This window comes from Dunckerocampus dactyliophorus, chromosome 16 (genome assembly GCF_027744805.1).
Source record: "Dunckerocampus dactyliophorus isolate RoL2022-P2 chromosome 16, RoL_Ddac_1.1, whole genome shotgun sequence".
NCBI classification, from domain to species: domain Eukaryota; kingdom Metazoa; phylum Chordata; class Actinopteri; order Syngnathiformes; family Syngnathidae; genus Dunckerocampus; species Dunckerocampus dactyliophorus.
In genome coordinates, this window is record NC_072834.1 from 14,192,149 (window position 1) to 14,201,454 (window position 9,306).

A 9,306-nucleotide genomic window follows, 5' to 3' on the forward strand; every position below is an offset into this window, starting at 1 on the left:
ACACTCCAAAGACTAAACGTAAGCATACAAGTCGAACACACCTCCTAAAAACGTTCACACAAGGTGGAATGATTGCTGTTGGAAAACTCAGCAACGAGTTAAAGACATCTTCATGAAGAAACGTGGAATGATCTGACATGTTTGCTGATCCTGCTGAAAGTGGACTCAAGTGTGTTGTTTGAGATCACGTGACTTCACACGACACAGCCAACATACACACATGGTGCAGCATATGATTAGTGCGAACGTGTGTGTGTCTATGAGTCACAGTTGGATGACTTTGCAAAAAATGTGTGTCTGTGTCTGTGTGAGAGAATTAGCATCATGGGAAATGTGGTCACTTTATGACGCGCACGCCTCCCACTCCTGCAGGTAGTGTGTGTGTGTGTGTGTGTAGGGCTGGCTGCGTGGGTGCGTGGGCTTGATACCACCTCCCTCATGGTGTGGGGGTGAGACGAGCACGGACACAGCGAGGAGAGAACGACGCGGGGGCGGAGAGGGATTCACCGGCAAACACCCGCCTACTTCCTCCTCCTCCTTCTGACACACACACTTCCTCCTCTTTGACACACACCTCTTTAAGGAACATTTGGACTGGTTTCCTCCATCACTTCTCTTCCTCCTCATCCCTCCATCTCCTTCTCCTCTACGCCTCCTTGTCCAACTTTCCTTCTCTTACTTCTCTTACTCCTCCTCCCATTTCTTCCTCCTTCACATCTCTTCCTCCTCACACTTCCATCTTCTCCTTTTCTTCCTCCTCATCCATCAGTCCTCTCATTTTCTCCTCTATGCTTACATGTCCATCCTCCCTTCACCTCCTACACTTGCTTCTCTTCTCCTCATCCCTCCATCTCATTTTCTTCCACCTCATCCTTCCATCTTTATTCTCTATGCCTTCTTGTCCATCCTTCCTTCTTTACCCCTTGATTCCAACCTTTTCCTCCTCCATCTCACTTCCTTCTCCTTCTTCTTCCCCCATCTTTATCCCTCCATCCTGTCATACAAGCTGCCATTTCTTCTTCTTTAACCATATCATCTTTCTAGTTGTCCATCTCCTCATCTTCATTCCTCCGTTTGTTCCAGTCCTCCATCTCCTCCTCCTCCTCCATCCCTCTCTCCTGTCTTCCATTGTCAGTTGTGTGTGGCTGCATTGGACCCAGCCTGGCAATCAAAGGCAGAGAAAACACAAATGAGTGTGTGTGTGTGTGTGTGTGTGTATGGGGGGTGTCTCACAGGGATTTTAGTATGAGTCAGAACAGGAAAAAGGGGAAGTGGGCGGCACAAGAAGAAGAACAGAGTATAGGAGGGAAATCACAAGTGGAATAATTTCTTTCTTCTCTCTCCAGTGTTTGGAATACAGATGAGGAGCAAACTGGAGGTTCTGAACACCATAAGATCACTTACTGTCAAAGCAGGAAGTTGAAGGTCAACAATCACAACTTGTTGATGATGAAAAGAGACACACACTTGTGTGTGTGTGCATGTGCACTTTGGGGGCAGCGGTGAAAGTGAAGCCCTCCTATTACAGTCTTGATTCATCTGACATCACGTGCACACACCCACACCCACATACTAAAAGGTGTGAGGGTGTGTGTGTGTGGGCGCTGTAGAGTCTAATTTAGTAAAGTGAGAAGATTTATATCCCACTGAAAGGGGAAGGAAGAGAGAAGCGGGTCAGAACATCTTTACTTCCTCCTCATGCGTCACAGCTCATCATAGAACCAAAACAGACGGACACGTTCATGTGCACACACACACAATCTATAGTGCACTAGTTGACGTACATCATCTAACGCAGTCCAATATAACAATTGTGACGTAATAAAGATAATACCGTGCACTTATTAGTATTTGTTTACATTGTTTATGCACATGAGAGGGTCAAAATATTAAAAGCAGCTGTCAGTATGATGCAGTTCACAATAATAAACATACGGTTAAAAAAAGTGAGCATTATTATCTTTGGTAGTTTGACCTTCAGACAAGTGAAGGTGATAAGTGATCAAGTGTTTCCTGACGATTAGGATTGAGTTCATATAGTTTTTTTTAAAAAACACTTATTTGTCAAAAAAAAGGAAGCTTTGTGGCGGTTGAGAGCATACACGAGTTGAAGCGCGCACTCCAGCGAGCATAAGCCTCTCGCGCACGCACACACATCTGACACACTTCTTTACGCACGACGAGGATCTCCAAATCTCCCTGAGGTGCTGCTCTGCTACCAGGTTGGATGCCTGCTACGGATCTCAGCGAAAGGGGGGGTGTGGGGTATCTGACGTGGTTCGGTTCTCACTGCAGCAAACAGTCATGACACGCAGACCCTCGAGCACGTGCTGAGCTGGACCGACACATTAATGGTTCAAGATCAAACGTACAGTATCAAAATATCAATCATCATGATCCCTCCTGCACGCGATGTGCGTGGAACTGCGCACAAGCGTGTCATTTCCACTCGCTTGTTTAAAGTAACAGAGCCCCCACCGAGGCCCCTCCCCCCTTTATAAATAACTGCACACTGCTCTCAGTGACGTGGACACGCACGAACATGTGTAGGTGAATCTTTGAATGAGATGCCGCCCCCCCTCCCCCCACCCCAACTCCTCACCTTCCTCCTCCCACTCCCCCTCCCTCCCCAGCCGCTACTAGTTACTAGGGCATCTCTATAAAAAGCCCACGGAGGATGGGAGAGCCCGCTCTGTGAGGGAAGCTGCGGCCACGGAGAGAAGACTCGAAGAAGATGGAGAAGAAGAAGAAGATGAGAAAGAGAAGGGAGCGTGCACGGACACTTGCCAGGCAGGATGAAGATGTTTGTTCTTCACGGCAAGCAAGGAACTGATGAGGAGGTGAGTTCATCATGTTGTCGTGAAGAACAGTGATGATGATGATGATTATGATGGAGGTGAGTGCGGTGTGTCTGCTGCAGTGTGACTCACAGTATCAGGATCACTTCCACTCAAAAGCTTTCCCGCCATTGATAGAGCCACCGTGGCACGTGATGATGCGCGTGAGATACAACTCGTGTTCTTCTGGCGCTCACTTTCGTCACTTTTCTTCTTCCGGTTTGGTCGGCACGCTGCTATCTCCTTATTTGGACTTCCGGCTGTTGTTCCTACTCCCCCTCCCTCCCTCGGTCTTGTGACGTGACCGGCCAGTGACGTCAGTCCTGCGTCACTCTTGCGCACTTGGCGGAGCAGCCTACGCACGCGCGCACCTACTACAAGCCTTATAAAGGCTGACATGACGCGCACACGCACGCTGCTATTTGTTCCTCCGGCGTGCGGGGGCGAGCGCGTGCACGCGCGGGGTTTGATGGAAGCTCTTGTTCATTCATAACTCCTCATTGTTGCTTGCACGGGAAGTGGAGCGTGCATGTGGACACATGGGAAACGAGCCCGCGCACTTCCTAATTAACAGCTGATTGAAAAGCCTCTACAGATATCCCACGGAGGACGTGCACGCTCGTCAAGTGCACGACACGCTTCTCCTTGGCGCCTTGGAAACCGAGCAGCACGCGCGCGCTGATACGTCAGGGGCCCGAAAGAGGCGAGAGATGATTGGTTCGCGCCGCGATTGACATCACGTGCTCCTTTCCACGCTCACGTCATCGTATTACGTCATCGCGTGGCTTTGCGGTTCCAGATGAAAAGATATCCAGAACCACGGACAGTTCCCATGTGAGGGAGCCAGCTGGGGCGCTGTCTGGGCGGTGTGGTGCTGAAGTACAAGCACTTCCCCAACTTGCTGAATGAATCAGACCAACAACCAATAAAGTTTGAAGTCAGTGCGTTTTCCCTCAAACTAACTCTGACAGTTTAGAGAGGAAAAAATAAGTTTGTCATACTATTTTTTTTCTCATTAATAACATTTTAAAAACAATCCCATCTGAGGTATGCAGTATGAATAACTTAGCTTAATAACGCTGGCCTTTAGGTATTAATTTAATATGTTTATTATTGTAGTTGTACAGCTATATACTGAATCACTGTCCTGTTTGCCAGAAAGTAAAAAAAACATAGTAAGAGAGAAAAATCAACATTGATAGCTCTTCTTCCTAATTTATGACGAATTACCTGCAGAAGAGTGATGTCATCAACTAGAGTACAGTAGCTATCACGCAGCATCAGGTGATCAGCGTGAATAACAATGTCATCTGTAATAAGACAACCGCGTGTCACATGCACTGAAAGCCTAAAGTTATCAAATGTCAACATGTTAGCCTAGCATGGAGGCCTTCAAAGTTAGTAATGTGTGTGATTTTGTGTTAACTGTCTCATTAACGTGTGCTTCACTTACAACTGTCCCCTCTTACATCCATATATTTTTCCCCGAAAAGGAGTTAGTCGTCTTCTTCCTCCTGAGGCGGCCAGAGCATCAGCACCTTGGCTTTAGACTGCTTACTGCTTATATGCAGCATCACAGTACAGTAACAGTCTACAGTCATGGCTACTGAGGCCTGGCAACACCACACTGCTGCCATCTTATGCAGGTGCGAGAATTTGAGAGTATTACTGCGAGTATTAGTGATGACGTGGAGATGGAAGCACATCTGTCGGCCGCTCTGAAGGGGGAACCTGCGTGGGCCCACACTGGGGGAAACTGTGGAGGAGGGCCGGGAGTCCTGCTCCACGTACGTGTGTGATGTCCTGGTGCCGGCCAATGAGACCTCGCCATCTTCCAGTTACCATGCTGGCGCTCCAGCCTGCTGTCTCCACGGCGACCGTGGCTTTAGATTGTTACTCTAGCAACAAGCACCATGGTAACAGTCTACAGCCATGGTCGTTAGGGGCAGGCCTCGTCAGGGAATGCAGGGTGCAGAGAAGAGGTCGGCGATGACCACCTGCTCTTCCGACTTACCTGATTGACCGCTTCTTGACGAGAGGACAGTCAATGAACGCAGAGGAAGCGGATGAGTCATTCTGCTCCAGCGGTGGTTCTGATCCAAACTCTTTAGCAGCTAGAGTTCTGCCGCCCTCTACTGGCCACAAACTGTACAACAAAAGAAAACAACACTTTGAAGATGAAAACCTGTGGAAACGATTGAATAAAAGTTGTTTTCAAATATGCAAATGTCTTCTGGAGATTTCTTTTGAAATACTTGATTTACCTGAGGTGGAAGTTGGATGAAGACAGACTTTGTTCAGCATCATCAACATTAGGACAGGGCACAACTTAGTAAATTAGCACACATTTATGTGGAAATAAAATCAAATGTTATGGTGCAAGGTAAGAAAAGACAAATAAGTACATTCTAAATATACTTTTAATATTTAAACTGTATATTTTAAATGTATAGTTGCTTATTCTCGGCCTCCCTGCACAATAAAAGCTCATGTGCTGTGAACTAACAGCACATAAAACTCTTACTGTTCAGGGCTGACCAGACAGGATCACATTTAAAGAGTGCACAAAACACATAAAAACACTTTTAAAAAGTCATTTCCTTCACTGACTGCCCAGTGGCTTAATGCTAGTGCGACGTTTGAAGTCCATTTTCGACTTAAAACCACTTGAAAGTTACCAAAATATGTTCCAACAGGGAAAAGTGGCTTTGTTGGCCTCCTTGCTATAAACAAGTTTAGGTGTTCCATGGTGAGGTCCAAATCATTATAGTCCTCCTCAGGGCCAACGTCCCAAAGAACTCAGTTCCACTTTATGACCACAAATATTCAAACACTCCCGGGCCGTGTTTGATCTGTCCAAAAAAATGTTGTGAACGTTACACAATTGTGCAACACGGTCCAAAGTGTTTGGATTTAGGAGCCAGGACACCCCCACCCTGACATCCCTCCTCCCGGTCCATTGTCCAGACTGGACCACACAGTTCTCCTCCCTGCTGGTTCTGATGACTCATTTTCACCCAGTTAGCCAGAACTGAGATGTCTGCAGAACTTTTAGAACTTGTACAGAAGATGACACAATCTGCCAAAAGCAGCACTGACATGACTTGGACCTACAGCAAGCACCCCCTCTCCATCTGACACCACAGGACAGCAAGACAGCATCACACACACACACGCACACACACACACACACACACCAAACATCTCCATCACATGTCACAAGTCCTTCAAAGTGACGAAAAATAGTTATTCCAAAAGTGTAGGTGCTAAAATCTTTATAATTCCATAGGGACCAGTCGCAGGTGAAGACACATCGTGTGTGTGTGTGTGTGTGTGTGTGTGCGATGAAGCGGACTTCCTTTATAAGACAGTCAGGATGGCGTGGCTCCACCTCCCGCGCCGTCTCCCATAACAACACACGCTCCGTAATCAAAATAAAAGACATCTGTGTGAAGACACGCCCCCTCTCGCCTCCTGTTCCTCCAGGAAAAAGTGATCCTTCAGCCCCTGGGAGGGGTTGGGGAGGGTGGGGGGCTGACTCCGCCCCCTCCTGTGTCTCATTCCATGATCTCCAAGTTGTTGTGCAACAAGAGGAAGAGATTCCTGAGGAGAGAGTCACGCTTCTGTTGTAAAACTTACTGGCAGGAGTGGCCCTCGCTCGTCCTCCTCTTAGGACCTCCCTCCTCTTCCTCCTGCTAGCACTTTGCCTAATCTAAACCATGTGCATGCTAGTGTCTGCAGCACGGCCTGTGAGGGCCGCAGGGAAGCACAGGAGAGGAGGATGAGGAGAAGCAGCGCCGCTTCCTCTGTGGTGACGGCTCGTGAGGTGAAGGGTCATGTGACGTCAGACAGGAAGTTAATGCCTGGTAGGAGAAATCAAAACAAATGTCACCAGGCATCGTCACTATTTTTTGTCTCAGCTCAACTAGAGCCAATGTAACGTGGCGTTCCACAGGGGTTACTTCTTGGTCCCATCTTTTTCTCTTTTTTATGCATTCACCAACATAGTCTTCTACTATTATCTCTGTGAAAGTTTTGTGTTCATTTCCACCTACAGAAGTGTCTTCTGTGCCACCTGGGACAAATATACATTGGACATATAGTACAATAAATGCAGCAAGCAATGTAACGGGTGATATGTGGCATGCCTAATTTACCCGGCGACATATCACATGTAGGGCAGAAACTGTCGCGCGTAATACAGTGCATGAAATGTGGAACTAACTTACATAACACGTCATGTTACAGTATCTTTTCAGCATGTAGCATTTAAAGCGTAACATAACATGGCATAGAATGTGGCGTGTAAAGCATAGCGTATGTGATATCGAAGTGTGTAACATGTGAAGCGTAACAGTGTAATAATGTAAGTCTAACACAGTCGAACATGTCAAGCATAGGTTTCACATGCAAAGTGTAACAGTGTGACATGTAGCATGCGGGATGTACAGCATGACAGCGTGACATATTAAGTGTAACACTCGATGATAACAAAAGCCATATACACTTTAAGAGCGGGATGTGTACAGCCTAACAGTGCCGTAAAGTGTACCTGACATTTAGCATTTGACATGTAGTGTGTAAGGATAAGCGGCATAGAAGATGGATGGATGGATGTAGTGTGTAGCAGTGTGACATGTAGCATGTGACTTGTAAAGTGCAATCAGAGGTGATTCTACAGTCTGTTGGGGCCCCTTTGCATAGCGCCACTGCTGTCGCTGCTCAAGGTTTGTCAGCCCTCGGGGGGCCTCAACTGGGCTGGTGCCCCGAGCAGTTGCCTGCCTTGCCTGGTGGCAAGCAACGCCCCTGAATGTAAGATAGCGTGTGACATAGCATGGAACAATGACACGTAAGACACAACATAGTGCGACATGTAGCGTGTAAGAATGTGACAAACAAAGTGCAACAGTGTGACATGTAGCATGTAACATAGTGTGACATACACAGTGTATCAGTGTGACATGTAACATTTAGCATTTAGCAGTTGTCTGCCTTGCCTGGCGGCATAAGTGAGTGTAACGTAGTGTTACATGTAAAGTGTAACATAGCGTGACAGTGTGACATGTTGCATGTGATATGTAAAGCGTAGCAACTGTCGCGTAGCCTGAAATAGTGTGACATGGAAAGTGAAACGCTGTGATATGTAAAGCACAACATAGTATGGCATGTAGCGATGCAGTGTGTTAACAGTGTGACATGTCAGGGAAGGCGTGTTGAGACATACGTAGGAGTCGTCGGGATGAAAGTGAGGCGTGACGCAGGGAAATAAGATGGAGGGAAGCGAGCACACATCTGGAAGTGATCAAACATGCGCTCTCACACGCACATGCTTCAGCTATGCGGGAACAACGTGTCCTCCAGCTGGTTGCCATGGCATGCACACATGAAGCAGCGCACAGGGAAACAGTCCTGCATGGTGAATGTGACTCACTGACCACTGGATGAAGGCAGGAAGACAACAAAGACAACAGTCAGCCTGACAACATTCCAGCATGTTGGCTCTCACATCACATACTTGTCGTGACTTTCAACCTTCCACAGCCCAGGTAGACACTTCCAGAAAATACACGTTTTTTTTGTTTTTTAAAGAAAAGGACCAATACTCTTAATGAGTCGCCAAGAACTCTCCACGATTCCATCCACCTGTCTGCAGGTCAACATCAGAGAAAGTAATGGCTGCTAAACAACAAAGCGATCACCATTCTGCAAGAACACTGTTGATTTTGAGTGGCATTTGAAACTGGATGAGCGGATGGCACCTTGATACATTCCTTGGCGTCTATCCACCAGTCACAATCTTCATCCCATCCTTCCTGTTACGAGCTGTCCATAACCCAGTAAGAACCCGGTTGAACTTCAAGGATATCCAGGCAAAACCCTATTGATCTTGAAGTCTATCACACACAAGACGGCTGAGGATGACGACGTCTGGACACTTGGGTAATCAATCCTTGTAAGCTCAACGCCAGCTACATCCTTAAGCATCCAGTGATGTCCATTCCTGAGCAAGAACACTGTGGATCTGAAACGATATACAGATACAAGACGGCTACGTGCATGGAGGGGGGCGGTGTCAAATGTCAACTCAGACCCTAGTTTGTTCATCTCTTCGTCAGTCATGATTGCAACTAACCTGTATACATGCAGGAACCCTACTGATTTTGCACAATGTCCAACACAAGATGGCCAAGGTCAATTTGCTACTTAATTCTGCTCACCTCCGTGCTAGCCACGAGTCCCAAAACATCTTCTGACAACTTCCAGTGATCATTTGTCTATATCCAAGCAAGAACCCTGTTGATTTTAAATGCTCATGTTAACTGGGTCCAATCACATTCATGTTTCGTCACTTCTGTCAACTGACCATCTTCCAATTTATAAAAAGAGTACTTCTCTAAATCCTATCGTGAGCACTACTGAGTTTGAATGACATCAGCATGAGCCAGGAAGTGTTATTAAAATAATTTAT